Below are 19,405 nucleotides of genomic sequence, written 5' to 3'. Positions count from 1 at the left end.
TCTGCACATCTTATTAAAAACTAACCCATTCTCAGCAGCATGCTCCTAATATAATTTCAACACTTCAACATCCAACAACATTATTCGATGCGTTTCTTATACATTTTTTTGCACACTTTAAAAAAAAACTCCATAGCACATTTTGTGCATTATTTCAAGGCGTCAGAATTTGCGGTAACTTTTACGCTTTCAACAACTTTTAAGCATTTTCCCCGAACAATTAACGCACATATCAGCACATTCTGTGAATCATTTTAAGACATCAAAATTGAGCATCTTGAACACAGTGCTGATAAAATTAGTACATTGAAAATATAAAAAAGTTTTAGTTATATTAGCCATAAGATTTTTAAAAAAACTACAGAAAAATAATTAGCAGAAAGCTGCTCTTAAGGAAGTTTCTTAGAAAAGGCTTTTATAATCATATTGTCGGTTTTCAAATACAAAATTTGTGAGGATTTTTGTATCGTCCTCAACTGTATGGTTATCAGCATAGGTTTTGTATGATCCATGTAGTCCTTAATTATAGGCGCTGTTATTATATGCAGTGAAAAAGAATTCGCTTTTTTAAAGCCAACAGTACAATTATTGGATCAATTGAAAACCTACATTTATTTTAGTACAAAATTAAAATTGAATAATGATTTACTGGTTCATTGGCTTTACTGGCTCTATTGCATCAGACCTCTCAATGGGTTTTAAAAAAGGCGTTTCGACCAATCAAGTATTTCAAGGTGTGTTACATAAAAAGACTATGAACCTCTGAAATTTCTGCAAGAAAAGTGTGGAAACTGCTGAACAAAAAAATGTGTGTATGTATATCTATTAAGATAGATGCATAATCTGCATCTTCCATTTCTGATCATAAAGAAAGAAATATGCTTATAAACTTTACACTTACTACACTCTAGATATTGATCTGGATTAACATAATGGTCGCCCAAATGTTTAATACAATTTTTTACTTTAATTATATTCTTACATATATAACAACAATATTCTAACTCTTTGCAATCATTACAACAAGCTTTCGCAGGATTATTTTTACACTTATCACACTTCATTTTTATCTCTGAAAAAATTATTGTTTCAAAAACTTTCCATAATTAAATAAACAATGTCTCACTCAACTAACAGCAACGTAAACTTCTGCGATGTCTGTGATTTGTCCTTTGAAACAAAGAAGGGTTTATACAGGCATCAATCATATGATTCTAAACAGAAAGAATTGTTAGAGAAAATGTTTGGCTCTGATGATGAAGCCCCAACCGATGTTAAACCCAAAGTTGAAAGGGTAATACGACTTGAAAGGGATTTCAGGTATCTAGAAAACACAGAATACTTTGATATAAATTGTAGCCAGAACATGAAAGAATTTTATATTACTGATAAAGCTGTAAATTACATTTAAGTTATGGATGAAGCTATTAATAACTCTTTAGAAGAAATTAAAAACTGTTACCAGTTTCGTAAAGTCAAAAGTTTTAAATATAAGATCACAGCCGAGTGTGAGCACAAGAAGAGAACCAAAGAAGAAGTTAAAACTACTATAATATTTTTCACCACTGAGTATATTATTAATAACGCAATATATGAAAATGGTGACTTCACACAATGGCTAAACTTTGAAAAGGAAATATATAAAGGCTATGGCTACGACTTTGAGTTTCTCGGATTAATAAAAATTCAGATAAATATTGAATAAACTAAAGCATCTATTGGTCATTAAATAGATTTACCCCCCGATCTGGAAAACTCTAAATCAATATTGAATATACGCAATTGCAAATACAATTGCTTGCAACTAACTATTAGTGCTTGGCTACATCCCGCCATGGACCATGCAATACGTGAAAGTAAATACAAGAATAAACTAATTGTACCAAGACAACAGCATGAAGATGACTTCGGCTATATTTTAAGAATACAAAAATTGTACAATTTTAACATTTGGGTATACATACCTTAAGGTGAAGGCAAGTAGAATTGTTTAAACCGGTGGATGATTTTAATAAAGACAGAAAAGATGTAAGAATTTTAGTTTGGATGAATGGACAAACAGAACACTGCGCTCTAATTAAAAACACAGAAGCCCTGTTAGATCGACCGAATAGAATGAACCATAATTTCTTTTACTGCGATAGATGTGCATATTGGTTCAGCCCTCAAATTAAATACCACAATCATGTATGTAGCCACTCTTTCCAACCAAAGATTGATTGTCCTAAGAAGAAGAAAATTTACTTTTATAAAAGAACATAAGCGTCGGAATAAAAAAATATTATAAATACTGATATAGAATGTTGCATTGTTGAGGTCACAACTAGTGACTGCAAATATGTAATACCTGAACACATACCAATAATTGTGGGTTACATCTGGCTAATTAATTTCAAATACTACTTTCGTTTGGACTGTATTAAAAGATTTGCTAGAATCTGTTAGAATTAGAAACAGAGAATAATTTCACGCGTAAGGAAAAAAAAGATGATTATTAATAACGAAGATAAACTATATCATGAAGTTAATATCACTTGTCATTTATGCAGCAAAACATGTATTAATAATGTATGAGATCACTGTCATGAAACTAATAAATATAGAGGACCAGCATGTAGAATGTGTAATCTAAGGTACAAACAACAAAACTCCATTCCCGTAATATTCCATTGTGGCTCTGGTTATGATTTCAATCTACTATATAGTGAACTCTTTAAACAGAATAATGATAAAAGAAAAGTAGATAACATACCACTAGCTGCGGGTAAGTCTGAGATGTTTAGTATTGGTTGTCTTAAATTCTTAGATAGTTATAACTTCTTAGCTATGCGTTTTGATCAAATGGCAAAGATTTCTGGGTGTAAAACTAAAATATTATATCCGTATGAATAATTTGGTTTAGACTCTTACGACAATATTATATGGGATCTAAATATAGAAGACTTCAAATCCTCACTTTCTAATAAATTACAAACACAAGAAGAAGTCGATATCTTTAATAAAGACAACAGTCATAAAACTGGTAAAGATCTAACTATAAAGTATTAACAGAATGATGTGGAAATATTAGACTACTGCTTGAATGTATATGTTAAATTGAGTATGAGAGAATTCAACCTCAACCCTCTACACTATGTAAGCCTAAACGGTTATAGTTTTGACTGTTGTTTAATGTCAACTGCTGTTACATTAGATACATTACAAGATAACCAAATGCTAGATGATTTCGTTGAAGCAAAGAGAGGTGGTATATGTGGTAAAATGGGTGATGGATATATAAATAATGGTAATGGTAATGGCGATGGCAATAGCAATGACATTGACAACGGCAATAACAATATCAATAGCAATTGTGACACATGGACGAAGACCCATAGCAATAGGTCCATCTGGTACCTAAACGCAAACAACCTATGCGGCTATGCAATGATGCAGAAGCTACCCTATAAGGACTTTGAGTACTCTTTCAAATCTCTAGACGCTATACTAAACACAGCAGATGATAGTGATCATGGTTACTATATAGTTTGTGATATTAATTATACCAGTAGTTGTAAAGAAAGAACAGAGCAGCTTGCAATAAGGCCCAATAAATGAAAGATAAATGATAATGAATTAGGCTATAGAGAAAGAGACGGAGGAAAGGCAAGATCAGAGAAATTAATCTTAGATCAAAACAACAAGACAGAGTATATGGTTCATTATAGGGTGTTAAAGTTCTATTTTAAGATGGGTGTAACAGTAACTAAAATTCATCGAGTAATTAATTTTAAACAAGATTACATATGTAGAGAATATATTCAACACAATACTAAAAAAAGAGGAAAAGCTAAAACTGAAGCGGAAAAGGATGTAAGGAAATTAATGAAGAACTCACTATATGGAAGAATGTGCATGAATCCTCTACACTTCCTTCAAAGTAAGTTCTTACACGATGAAGAAAAGATAATGAAAAGTATAAGTAAACCAGTATTCAAGAAAATAACTAGATATAAGGATTATAGCCAAATTGAATATTTAAAGAAAAAATAGAATATGATTCTCCAGTCTATGTAGGTGTTACTATATCAGAATTAAGTAAATTACAAATGAATGATGTATTCTATAATGTTCTTCAACCTTCTCTCAAAGATCTACAACTCCATTATATAGATACTGTCAGTTTTGTACTAAGTTTTAGCGAGGATAAGGTCCCTGATGAACACATGGATTTAAGCAATTTAGATACACCCATCAAAACTAATAATAAAGTTCCCGGTAAAATCAAACATGAAGTGGGAAGTAGAATAATAGGAGAGTTTATAAACCTGTTACCAAAAACATATAGCTTTAAAGATTACCCAAATTAAACTAAAGAGAAAAGAATAAAGAATTGTAACAATTCTAAACATGAAGAGTATTATAACGCAATAATGTATAACACACAGAGAACTTTAGATGAATGTAGAATACAAAAAGTTGGTGATAACATGACAACAACAAAAACAAGTATGATTAGTCAAAACAAATTTAATGATAAAAAGTTCTATGTAGATAATATTAAAAGCTATACTCATGATGAGAATATATATCTATTCAACAGGGATTTAATAAAAAAAATTAGTGTTACTAATTTAGAGTTAGATTTAGATAAAAACCAACTGGTTAATAATACTCTAGAACTAACCATTAATGATGATAGGAAGTTAATTGAAGCCGCTATTAGGTTATATAATGATTTGTGATCTTAAAAAAACAAACTGATTAATAATATTCTATAACCGCCTATTAATAAAATGATCAGTTGCACCCCCCAGGTTTAGTAGTTAGTACATTATAGATCATTATCTCTCCCAAATATTTTTCCAAGTCACTATTTTCTTTAGTTAATTTGTTTTTGTTATATTCTATAAATTTTGTTATTTCACTGGTCTCCTTTTCATCCATATATTTAGAATAACTTGAAAATTTTAGTTCATCATGCCAGGGATCTCTAGCATGGTCGATAAACTTTTCCCTTGTCTGATATTGTTTTCCACAAGCTAAACACTTTTTTTACTCAGAGTAGTTTTCATCAAGAGAATTTTCATTATCCATTTTCCTCTTAATTTAATTTTTCAATATGTAAAAAATGACTAAACTAGATAAACTTATAGAATTAACTAAAGTAGAAAAACTAAACAGAAGAAATAGAATAGAAGATAAATTAATACAACAAGAATATTATGGAGACATAGAAGAGTTTTTTGATCCTTTGACTAAAACATTAATTGCAAACAATGAACAAAATCTAGCATTGAGTGAACGAACATTAAGAGCAATGGATTGGAAAAATCAAGAGTTAGATAATCAAACTAAGATGATCCAGCAAGCCGGTTTCCAGTTTAATGAAGATTTAATGAAGTCAAATGAAGCATTAATGAAGTCTAATGAAGCATGGGCGAAGTCCCATGAAGCATTAATGAAGTCTGATGGTGAACCAAGAAATATAGTAGATAAAGACACGGCTCTAATAATTAATTTAATGGCAAATCAATCTAGCCCCCAATTAAAGTTATTGTTCGGAAATTTAGATGCTAGTGATTTTGAAATGAATGGTGTTACACTAACTTAACAAGAAAATTCATTTACAGTTAAGGATAATATATATGAATTTTCAGATGGGTTTATAAACTTTCCTACTGACCCAAATGTAACATATGATGATCAGATCGAGGAAGATGAAAACAAAATTAACAGGTTTTCACGAAATATTGGATATGATTGAGTAAAAGTGATAAGAAAAACAGTAGATATAGAACAATAAAACCTATACTGGGGGTAAAAGATAATGTATTTTGTAAGGGTTTAAATAGCTTTGATATCTGCGAAGGGGCTCCGCCCTTGGTTGGTGTAACAAGGCTCGCCCTTCCCCAAGCAGGTTGCCTGACAGAACGATTAGAATTACTTATACCAGAAACAAAAGCTGGTCAGGATGGATTATATGATGAAATGTTAAATATATCTAAACAACTATTATCAATGAATAATATAAATCAAGAACAACTAGATAATTTTGTTTTCAATTGTGGTAAATAAATAATGGTGGAAAAGCAACAACAAGACACAATTAAAACTAAACAACAACTACTAGCTACTAGATTATTCAATCCTCAAATAACAAAGTTTACAAGAGAAAGAATAATACCATTATATAAAGATGAAACCTGGTCAGCTGATTTAAGTAATCTCTAAGTAAATGCAATAATAATTATAAGTGTATTTTAACTGCTATAGATATATTCACAAAATATGCATGGGCTATTCCATTGAAGAGTAAATCTGGTTTATCTATAGCTAATGGCTTTAAAATAGTATTAGGTGAAGGTCCACAGGGCGGCTCTGAAAGTCGAAAATCAGAAAAGTTATGGGTAGATAGAGGTAGTGAGTTTTACAATAAAACATTTAAATCTTTAATTAAAGAATATGAAACCGAATTATATTTTACTTATAGTGATTTAAAGGCTGTGTTTATAGAGAGATTTAATAGAACCTTATAACACATAATTAATAAACCAATGTTCATCATTGGTGATGTCAATTGGGTAGATATTTTAAATAATGCAGTAATAACCTATAACAATAACATTCACTCTACTATAAATATGACACCCGTTGATGCTTCTAATTATCCCAATAAGGTTAAATACTACGTTAATTCTACTAAGCTTAAACCTAAAATTAAAGTCGGTGATTATGTCGGGAATGCTGACAAACGTAATATTTCCTCTAAAGGATACACTTCTAATTGGAATAGGAACTGTTTAAAGTGACTGAAGTTCTTAAAACCCAACCACCAACATATAAGATAGAACATATGAATGGTGAGATAATAGAAGGTAAATACTATGAGCAAGAACTTTTAAAATCCGAGTTTGATTCTGAATCTATTAATAAGGTTTTGGAATCCTTAGATATAAATCTTCCTGTAAACAAATACAAATATGACAAGAAATAATTTCAATCAGGCTGAACAACAATCGGGGAACCTGCTTCTCGGATCAGCTAGCAATAACCAATAATCTAACAACAAATAAGGCCCGTCACCTATTCCTAGAAGATAACGATAATATTGACATGAAGGATACCTATGAAATTACGAATGTGCACCTCCCATAGATGAAAAAGATGTTGATAATAAAGAGTATTGTGACAATAACTTATTATCATCTAACAATAAATTAAATATTTTAAGTAAAAACATAACTGAATCAGGAAAAAGTGAATTTGAAGAAGTTAAAACTGTTCAACTAAATGCAAACATTATTGGTTTATCATCATCTAAAAGCGATGGGGTTACTTTATGGATTGATGATAAAACAGTTGAACTAGTTTCTCTTAACTCATCTAATATATCATATCTACACTAGCCAATAAGTTGACTGAGATTGAAAATAATATTGTTCGTTTCTGCAACAAAATTTCCGCTGATACCATTTCTAAGTATAATGAATTAAAAGTGGAGTTTGATAACAATAAGTTTAATCAGAAAATTACTTATTTTCAATTAGGTGATGCATGTGTTGATAGATGGAGAGATTTAAGAGAAAACCATATATTAAGGATAAAGATGGATATAAAATATATAATTGCTATATTACTTGAAAGTAAACTTGTTGAAAACAAAGAACAAGCAAGATTAGAGATGTATTATGATTTTGATCAAGAAGATATAATGAAAGAAATTGATAGTTACTTTACTACTGAAAATGAGTCATTCATCAGCACCGAGTGAGAAATTCTTAAACCCAAACTCATCTACTACCGGTGAAAGGGGCTCCACCCTTGGGTCCCCAACCGCTTCACGGATTAATGAACAAAACATAAACGATAAAATCCTAGCTAAAAATATTAACATTCTAAAAGATTTTAGAAATTATTATGAAACTGAAACTAATAACTATAAAAAGAAGTTAAGTAGATTAAAAATTTTAATAACATAGTTGAGATAACAGAAATAACATTATCATCAATAGCAACAATTGCAACTACATCATCAGTTGCATTAACAGGTATAAGCTTGCCTAATTCTATACCTACAGCTTTTGCTACAGCAACTGTTTGTGGTTCATTATCAAAAACAATTGTTACAAAAATAAGAATTAAAAATATAAAGTATTCACAACTGTATGTTTTAAGTAAACAGTATAGTGATAAGTTTAATAAAGTACGTATTAAATCAGGGAATGATAATAAAATAGATAATGACGAATACGATGAATTAGTCAAGGTATATGAAGAATATAAGAAGAATAAGAAAAGTAAATTGAGTGTTTTTTTGATAACTAGGGTTATTGGTGCTTAGTTATAATCACATAATTAGTAAAAATAATATTAGTATTAATATTTACCATTAGATGTATCTAGTTATAGTTATACGCATAGCTATAATCATAGTTATAGTTGTATTTAAACTCTAATATAGTTATATTTAAACTCTAATATAGTTAAATTTAAACTCTAATATAGTTATATTTAAACTATATTGTTTAAACTCTAATATAAATAATTATCTCTTCTTAGTACCTAATTATAACCCTACAGCTTTTGTACTACTCTTATACCTTCAACAATAGTTGCAAAATTAATTAAATCTGGTGTGGCTGATAAAGCAGCTCTTGGGTTTCTACTTGCAGCACTTCCTTTCTTACTTGCTATTTCTAATGCTCTTACTGGATTATTAGCAACTCTCTTTCCAAAGTTAACTGTGGCTCTATCAACACGTTTAAAGAAATATTTCAATCCTCTGCTTCTATTGCTGCATCACTGACAGTCATTGAATTATTCCTTTTACATTTATTACAATTACCCTTTAACATCTTAGTTCCTTTAGCTGTGACAACGCCTCTTATATTATTAGTACCACTATAATGTCTACCACCAACAACACAATACGAATTAGTTTTAAACCTACTAGAGTTACTCATATTTATATGTAAAAAAATGGAAGTTAAAAAGTATAATCCTTTTGTTGTTAAAGAGGCTTCGCCTTTGGTTCCCCAACTTAAGGCAAAGCCATTACCCAAGGCTAAGACTAAACCAAAGCCTAAGACTAAGCTTGAAGCTAAGGGTTTATCTCTAGAGAATAAAAATAAACAAGGTATTATTTTTGCCAAGGGTTTCCTTAAGACTCGTAAGAAATAGTTTGATTAAGATAATGACTAAGGCATTGACAATAAAAACGAGTAGAGTTGACTGGCTATAAGTATAGGTATAAGTATTGGTGTAAGTATATAACTATAACTAAGTAACTATAACTATAACTATACTATTAGATATAACTATACTTTAACTATAACGTTAGATATAATTATACTATTACTATGCTATTAGATATAAGTATACTCCAACTATAATATTAGATATAAGTATACCTTAACTATACTATTAGATAAAAGTACCCTACAACTGAGATATAATATCAACCATCTTATTACCATCACTATTAACGCTAACAACCTTTCTAGTTAATACTATTGCATGACATATAACATCTGCAACTGCAACACTAAATTTGATCATTTTGATATCTAGTATCAAATACATATATTCTATAACTACTTTTGAATGTTCTATTATTTATATATGGTTTAATATTATGAGGTAACCCATTATAATCTTTATTAAAACTAACAATCTCTTTAAAAGCCTCATTATAATTTTTAGTACCATAATTAAAATTCTTTCTATCCCCAGGATAAAACTCACTTCCAATCTTACAATAACATTCAGTAACATTCATTATATCAAATGTACTTGCATCATGAGTTTGTTCATTAACATTATTTTTTTCAAAACCAGTTATTATGTATTGAGGTCTTTCCATACCACTCTCCATACCCAAATCAAATAAGAAGTTAGTGGCATTGGGTACATTCTTGTAAAATGTCTTTCTTTCATAATAATTGAATTCAATATTATTCTTTTTATTTAATCCTTTCTGTTCAATAGTTCTATTATCATTACTAGGATCATTACTAGGTACGCACCATGGTATATGTCTAATTTCTATATTACTATCATTAGCTACTTCAGCAGCACCAGCATTAACTCTAAATAGAGCTCTATCATTTTTATTTCTTTTTAATATTTGTTTAAATCCTAACCCATATATGATCTTTTTTAAACCATTTACAAAACGAAATAGATCACTCATCTTAATCATCATATACATGTGACCTATTTGTGCAGCAGCATGATCACCTTTGAGTTGACTATCTCTATTACCTTGATTTCTAACAAAACTACTCTAATATTCATCATCGGTACTAGTTAACATCTTATACATCAATAGATTAGGATGACAATGATCTCTATATTCAATTGTCTTACCACCACTAGATTCAAATTTAATTGAACTAAACAATGCCATCATACCATAATTAACTAATCTGATATTAGCATCATTAGCAAATACACAACCAGCAATATTTGATACAACAAACTCTATCTCTAGTTATGAATCATGTTTATTTAAATGATTCTCTTCTCTATTGAGAATGATATTAATGTTAGTATTAACCGTATTCATCGTTGCTAGATTATTTGGTTTATACTTTATAATCTTACTTTTGTGTATATCATTATTATGTCCGTAAGTTGTATCCAAATTAAAGTCCATTTTTTATAAGGAAAGAGATTAATTGTAATTATAAACTATAAGTAATATTATAAACATAACTGTAACTATAAATATAACTATAACTATAACCATAACTATAACTTTAAATATAAATAATATTATTTAAATATAAAATATGACAGACAATTTAATCTAATGGGAACTACAAAAGATACATGAAGCTCAAACTAAAACTAAATAAGAGCATACACTTAACTTTAGAGTGATAAGACCAACAGAAAATTTTAACTATACTGAACCTATGCTTAATACAACAAAATTATGTTTAATTAGACTATCAGTCTATAACTCAGTGTTTAATGTGAATAGAAGGAATAAGCAATCCTTATATGATACCCAAGGTGAAACATGGTCAGATACCCGTATTTTAGCAGTTATACCAGGTGCATATGAATTAAATGAAATAGCAGAATTAAGAAAAGAAGAAACTAATGAGAATGTTATAATAGAACCTGATAAGAATACAATGAAATGTTTAATGAAAATAAAACAAGGTGCAATTAACTTTGACATAGAAAATTTAATAGCCCCATTACTAGGCTTTAGAAAAATAGTATACGAACAAGGTAAATATACATCTCAAAAGATTATTGATATTATGGGTTTTAGTAAAATTAATATTCATTGTAATCTTATATCTGGTGTTAAAAAAATGGTAATAACATAGACACACTATATACTTTTACTCTAGCAAAACCACCACGTTAATTGATAAAGATTATACCAACTGATATCTTATATCAATATGTAACAAAAGATAGAATAGAATATATTGATTTTCATATTAAAGATGAGCATGGAAGACCAATTGATTTCATTGGTGATGTGTTGAGTTTTACTTTACATTTGATTTAGTCATAGACTTATACTTATACTTAGACCTGTACTTAGACTTAGACTTATACTTAGACTTAGACTTATACTTACATTTACACTTATACTTAATCACGGTGAAACATGGGCAAAGCCCTATAAATATAATTAAACTATTAAACTATCCAATCCCAATTAATTCTTAGTTTACCCTAATTTCTTTTTAATTTAGTTTTATCAATGACAATGTAATTATAATCCTCTTCCCATACCTTAAGGCGTATATTAGCAAAATCATTATAACTAAGTTCAACATTATTAAAGAAGTCATGATATGTTGACATAAGATCTTTACCTCTTTGTTCGAAGAAAATAAATAGATTACAATTCGCTCTAACATTCTGTCTATCTGCCGAGAATATATTTTATTTAAGATATATCATATTACATTTACCGTGTCTGCCTCTACAAAAGTATTCATTATTAACTGGCTCCTTACCCCCAACATCATCAAATATTATGAGTTTCTTTATAAATGTTGGTAGCTGATCGGGAGGGGGTAAATCTTTTATATCTTTAATAAATTCTATGTCTTTATACTTTAAATCATCATATTGATCACCTTAATTGGTGAGACAATAGCAGACGTCTTTGCTGAAAGAGAGTTCCTTGATTGTCATAGTCATCTGCGAAGCAGGTTCCTTGATTAACATTATCTTCAACTTCACCTTCAACTTTACAACTAAAGCAAAAACATTTATCATACATCTTCCGACATTTAACTTGAATAACTAGAAAATCCAAATCATCCTCTATTATAAATTTTCTATCAATATGTTAGATCATATATAAACAATAAGCCCCACAATAAGATTCATCATATTCCTGTATTCTTTCATTGGAGCCCAGATCAGCATATTCTTCAGAGAATATTGGTGGAGTCTCAACACCAAAAATGTCAAAGTATTAAATTTTTCCACCTCCCTTTCTTATAACTAAAACCCAATGAGTGCCATCAGTTGGATGTAAATTAACAATAATATTGAAGTCGGTTTTATTGAACATTTCTGGTTTCTCATCTCTCATTATTATTTCTATTGGTATTATATCTTTACATATATCTTTTATTCTGATATTACTCATGGGTTCATTATCAACACCAAATTCATTATTGAATGCTTTAAAAGTTAGAATAAGCATCTTTAGATAATAAATATTAATGTTCAATTATGGTAAATCATCGGCGAAGCCTTTTGGCGTGCCACGGACGGAATCCGTTCACGGCTGGTCGAAGACCCATAAGTCTAAACCCGATTATAAGTCTAAGTCTAAGTCTGAGTATAAGTTCAAGTCCAAGTCTAAGTCTAATTTTGAGTATAACTATAAGTCTAATTATTGGCAGAACATGCTTGGCATGCCACGGATCGGATGGAGTCCCTTCGCAGATAAGTCTAAGTCTAATTATAAGTCTGTTTTCATATATAAAAAATCGAAATAGGTTTAATAATTTTTATACTTGCGTTCATAGCGGTAGTTTGTTATTTAGTATATAGTGACTTGCCAAGTAAATATACACAACTAGAAGAAAACTTTGATGGGTTTATGATTAGAAGTTTAGTTAGATTTGAATTTGAAAAGTCTCCATTACATAGTATTGTTTATGGTGCTAGTTGTACGGGGAAGACTTATTTTGTCAAAGAATACCTAAAGTTATACTTAGATCAAGAACAATATCAAGAAAAAATGATATGATAGAAGGGCCTTCGGTCTTGGCCCCCAACAAAAGCAAAAGCAAGGACAAGAACAAGAACAAGAACAAAAGCGTATGGTGAAACATGACCCGAGGTCCAAGGTGGAACATCAGTGAACCTGCTTCGCAGATGACGGAAGGTCTATAATCCTAGTAAGTAAAGACGAAAGGGATTGGATTGATCCTGTGACTGGAGATCCCTATGCTGGATTTGATATGGATGATATAAATATGATCACAGTGAAAAATATTCTCAAATTCAAAAATAGTGTAAATGTTCTTGATGATATGGGTGATAAGTTTAATAAGCATATAGTTTATTATTTTACAGAAGGAAGAAATAAAAACATTCAACTGATTGTAATGTGTCATAAACTAGCTCAGATAGATAATACGGCTAGAATGAATTGTGACACTTTTTATAACAACTTATAATGGGGCAGGTCTATTTAAAAATTTTAAAATGACATATAATTGTAATCATGACTTCCAATACCTAATACAAGAGTTAAAAAAATAGTTATTATAATTGTACAGAAGGGACAGATGATGCACTTCGTTATGGTATGATTAAGAATAATAAGAAAGAGGAAACTTTCATTATTATTGATAGAAATAGAACTATGATATATGACTCAAGAGTTGGTTTCATAGACTTGAAAGCTCTTAGTTTAAAAGATAAATGAGAAAGTGATGAGATACATAAACTTATAGCTTATATGAAACCACTATTGATTAATGCTACAGATAGAGCTGTTGTTAATACAGATAACTATCAGTTCTATTTTAATAAACATTTCACTTTAAAAAAGGTTAACAATCAGAAAGATCTTCTAACAAAAGAAAAGATTGTTGCTAATTGGACAAAGTATGCATGATGTAAATCAGGTGGTTTGAGTGCACCATTTATGATATATAATTGTATTAAACCCGATACAACAGTAAGAACTGCAGCACACGTGGCAGCACATGCGAGTCAATTGATAAATAGAACAGGTACATTATTGAACTTTGCTTATGGCGAGGATTGGAATTCACCCGTGTATAATCATGAGTCTTCACCAACTTCATATCACGATTATGAACATGATAGAGCTTCTTCAATGTATAGTAATAACGGTCGGAGACCCGTCAACTACTCATACAAGAAGAGTATATTGATGAAGAGACTGAAGCTCTAAACAAAAAGGGTAGAGATTATTCAAATGATTTGAATAAAAAAAATTTCAAAAAAAAATCAAATTTTCAAAGATGAAACTATAAATTTTGTTAGAGACGAAACTGAATTGAGTAATAAGAACCTTTTAGATAAAATATTTAAACATAATACTCTTAATAAGTTAGGTATTGAAACTCTAGCTAAGTTTGCCTTCTCTAAAGATCATGCTAGAAGTTTAATTGAATTATAGCTATTTATAAATAATTTTGAATATAAGTAATTATAAATATAAATAATTGAAATTATAGCTAATTATAAATAATTACAAAGATAAATATAAAACTGTAAGGATAATATAATTGAATTTCTGACTACATGTAGAGTAATTATTAATATATTATAATTTAAGGTTTGAATAGTTATAAGAATTTGTAATTGTAACTATAAATATATTATAATTTGAAGTTTGATTAGTTATAATAGGTTATACTAGGAGTTCGATTAGTTAAACATATGAAAAAATTGGATTCCATATGAAAAAGCATATGAAATATTTAGATTGTAATTACGGATATGGAACCCCACACACTTTGCTTTTTCATTAAAAGATAAAGATAAAGTTAGTAAGTGTGCATGTGGAAATCAAACATTAAGTGGTAATCGTGTGGAAGAAATTTCTTCTAAGTTAAGAGGTACTGCTTCAAAATGTTCTAACTTTAACTCTAGCTCTAGCTTTAGCCTTAGCTCTCGCTCTAGCTCTATCTCTAGCTCTAGCTCTAATCCTAATTCCGATTCTAATTCTAATTCTAATTCTAGCTCTAAATCTAATTCTATCCCTATTTCTATCCCTAGTACTATCCCCGAACCTAACCCAAAGAATAGTCACTATAGTCTAATAGAAAGAAAATTTGATATAACAAATAAAATTTGTAATAGATGTAGAGTTAAAATCAAATAACATCTTTTGTTAAAAAGAAGTCTATGTGTAAAGAATGTAATTCAACTAAGGTTAAGTTTGGAAATTGTACTTCTATATTAAGCTTAAGCGGGTTAAAGGACCATATAAAAAGCTCTCATAAAGAAAAAATTTTACCCAGAGGTGTTTATTCAGTTAATGTATTAGAGTCTGTTAATAAAATAAAACCCGTTAATGATTTTATTAAACCTAATCCATTTGATGGCGAAGCCTGGTCGAAGACCCATAAGTCTGATTCGATAGATGGCGAAGCATGGTCGAAGACCCATAAGTCTAATAAAACAGATGGCGAAGCATGGTCGAAGACCCATCAGTCTAACGAATCCAAATATTATAAATCTTATCTTATACTCTCTAAATTAATAGCTAAGTGTATAGATATAGATAATTTATTAGAAGAATAGATTGCCATTTTCTATCATTCAACCATCTCATTATCATTAGCATTATCATTATCATTATCATTATCTTTAGCAAAAAGTATAATATATACAATGCACATAATGGGGCGCATATTTTGAGTAGAAAGTGTATGCGGGAATATGCGGAAAGTAAGCGGGCGCGCTTGGTGTGCGCAAGCATGCGGGTTTTGGCTTATATTTGGCTAATTTTCATTTTTAATTAGGCTCATAGTAGTGGTTGAAACAGGGCTTCCAGTTGGCAGACGACTTGGTCCATTTCCCCGAGTTTTTACGAGGGGAAATGTATCAAGTTGGCTGGTGGCTAGAAGCCCTGTTTTATCCACTACTTAAGACGGGGATCTCCTTTCTATATTATTTGAGTCTTGTTGGGAATATTCAGAGCGTTTTTGGGTAAACATTATTTCTCTTGGCTGTAGAGCGGTCTTTTTTGTGATCCATAACGGTAACGGTCTAAGGTTACTTTTGTGACTGTTTTAATCATTGATCACGGTTTTTGCAAAAAAAAGTGTTTTTGGGTCTAGCTTCGGAGCAAGGATTCTAAAATCTAGTTATGTTTTATGTGTTTGTTGTTTCTTTTATTTGTGTTTACATTGTGTTTACTTGTTTTTGAGCAGAGTGATGAGTATGTTCAAGGTCAGCTTATAATTTTGTTGTTATTAGCTGTTGTGAATTGTTCCGGGATGTGAATTGTTAACATATTGAATCATCATTTTTAAGCGAATGTTGGCAACGTTGGATGTGAATAACTATATTGGAGTTATTGTATTGTTCCCCTCTTTAGCTGAATCTGGTACTCACCGTCTTCCGGCAAGGGGCGTCAATATTGCGGATTGTATTTGTAATCTCCGGTAATGTCTTTTGTGATAACTCGTTCTTTGTTCATATCTCTGTATGACCATTGAGAAGTTTTGAATAGCTAATTTTATCGCGTCTTCTTATTGTTTTTATTTCAAGTGCCAGGTTAAAACACAGTTACTTCAAAAACATAAATGTAATTTTTCAAAGTTAGATCTGTTTCTTTATGTGAAAGAAAATTGAGTAAAATGTAATATTTGATTCTTTATGTCTCTAATGCTCTTTTGAATACTTTTTGAAGAATATTATCTGTTGTTTTTTTTATTAAATAACAGCTGCAGTGTCATTTGTGTCAATTTGATAGTACTGCTGTTTATTGTATCAATTGTTTCTTTGTGTAATGGCCATGCATACTGTCAATATCTTATTCGGTTTTAACTTTTTAATCGTTTGCTTTTCGTTTTGTGATTGAAGTTTTGATTGTGGATATATACTCCCATGTTTCGAGGGATTAAATTTTGTCAAAGAGGTGGAGCAGAAATTAAGTATAAGGTTTATTTCCTGGTTTTTTCTTGACATGTGGTAATTTCTGCGTTGGCGCCACTTTTTTATTCTTTATTGATAATGAAGTAATCTTTACAGTATAGACAATGGGAGGCGAGTTTTATAAAATTCAAAGTTTTGAAGTATTTGGTTGGGTAGAAGAAATGGAAATATAGATGAAAACAAAACCATAAGATGACGTATCTCTTTTTTCACTCAATTAGTTTCCTATTGATTGAAGGAAGTTCCTCTTGTTGCAATATTAAATTCGCTTCCTAATTCAGAACCGATGTGATTCTAAAAAGGGATTATCAAAGCTTCCGTAAGAAGGAATTGCTGGGAAAAACTGTTTTGTATTATATAGTTAGAAAATTGATAAAGAAAACTTTAGCGGCTACAAACTCCACTGAGTCGGCCTAGGTCTACTAACCGAGAAGTTCTAGGGTCGCTAAAAAGCTACGTGACGGCTGATAAAAGATTACAATACTTGATGCCATCACTATCTGACAGAAAATTTATCTAAAATTTGAACTAAGAGATGCTTGTGACGGTCAAAACTTTAGGGCAGTTTACTGCTCGATTTTTCCAGGATAAAAAAGAAATAGGAAAGAGCAGAAAGAACAGCTTAGAGACCAGATAGGGGTGCATCAACTACCTAGCTTCAACTAACCGGTTATGGCTTTGGTGAGCGAGAAATTCTGAAAGAAAGGCTACTCGAGCTCTAGTATGAGAAATGTTGTACGCTTGCAACTTTCTAAGACCTTTCCCCAAAACAGCTGCCGAATTTGAAAATCCCGGATCTTCAATTTGTAGGGATTACTGGCCTTTGACAATCCCTCAATTTTGCTATAAATCGGAGTTGGCCTTGAAAATCGGGATGCGCCGATATAAATCAACACTGACATTTAAGTAACGATTTCAAACAAAACAATACGTTATATCTGCGTTTAACGCAGTACAACCAATTAGCTTATTTTTCAAAATAAAAAAGGGATTGCAGACGCAAAATAGGTTTCTTACCTACTTCATCTGATCCCATTGACCCCAGCTTGGGTTGGATCTGGGTGCGAAAGTATCGGGGTCCCTCTAACGGATTAGAACTTAAGTGAGGTTTGTTGGCTTCAATTGAGTCCAGTCCGTTTTGGATGAAATGGCCCCAACAAGGTGAAAAAGAAACTGAGCGCTATAACCTCTTCGTATTCTTTTGATTATTAGTTAGCAAACTGTGTTGGCACTCTTGAACATTATTATACAAATTATATAACTTTGGTAGATATACATACATCAAAAATCCGGACTAGCCAAACCTGGGTGAGGTGCCAGACAAAGTCAGCCTCTTTTAAGCTTAGAACAAACACCCTTCACAGTACCATTCACAATGGGAAAAAGATTAGCAGCGGTGCACACATGAATAAATAAACAAAATTGACTTATCAACGCCCACATCAAATGTATAGATACCGACAGAAAATAAACAAGAGATGAAAGTAACCATATGAAGCATGATTGATGGTTGGACTTATAGAAAGGATATCGGCAAATGAACAGATGAGTGTATTGAGAGCAAAGGTTACATATGAAGGTCTTACTAAAAACATCGAACGTTAGTCAGTAACGTCAACAAAAATAGTTAGAATGCGAAATTTGAACACTTATATATATATATATATATATATATATATATATATATATATATATATGTAGTTATTTTTTGTTTTGCTTACTGGTAGCGTTTTTTATTTCAATAGATTTATTTAAAGATAACTAAACAGAGGCAGAGGTTTTTAAAAAGAACTGAGTGAACTGGAGGCCGTAACTTGTCGCATCATATAAGAACCTTCAGCTGTCTAAATACTTGAACGTGTTCTATGGTATGTTATACTCTAACTGCGAATCTTCTGGCGTATTTTGAGTATAACATACCACTGAACACATCTTTTGGCATTTTGGCATTAAACTTTAGGGCAGTTTACTGCTCGATTTTTCCGAGACAGCAGAAGGAACAGTTTAGAGACCAGATATGGGTGCATCAACCTACCTATCTTCGACTAATTCGGTTATGGCTTTGGTAAGCGAGAAATTCTGAAAAAAAAGCTGCTCGAGCTGTAGTATGAGAAATGTTGTACGCTTGCAACTTCTTCAGACCTTTCCTCAAAACAGCTGCCGAATTTGAAAATCCCGCATCTTCTATTTGAAGGGATTACTGGCCTTTGACAATCCCCCAATTTTGCTATGAATCGGAGCTGGCCTTGGAAATCGGGAAGCGCCGATATAAATCAACACCGAC

The 19,405-nt window shown here is 30.8% G+C and overlaps 1 protein-coding gene across 1 annotated transcript in view; it reads left to right on the top strand.

The window, feature by feature from the left end:
* The window catches only part of LOC142349137 (uncharacterized), a 271,437-nt gene that overhangs the window by 53,842 nt on the left and 198,190 nt on the right, over window positions 1-19,405 (top strand). The gene's annotated exons all lie outside the window — the stretch shown is intronic.

This window comes from Convolutriloba macropyga, chromosome 11 (assembly GCF_964194025.1).
Source record: "Convolutriloba macropyga chromosome 11, txConMacr16.3, whole genome shotgun sequence".
Taxonomy (NCBI): domain Eukaryota; kingdom Metazoa; phylum Xenacoelomorpha; order Acoela; family Convolutidae; genus Convolutriloba; species Convolutriloba macropyga.
The sequence above is the reverse complement of the archived record's forward strand: the minus strand, read 5'-3'. Positions and strand labels throughout refer to the sequence as shown.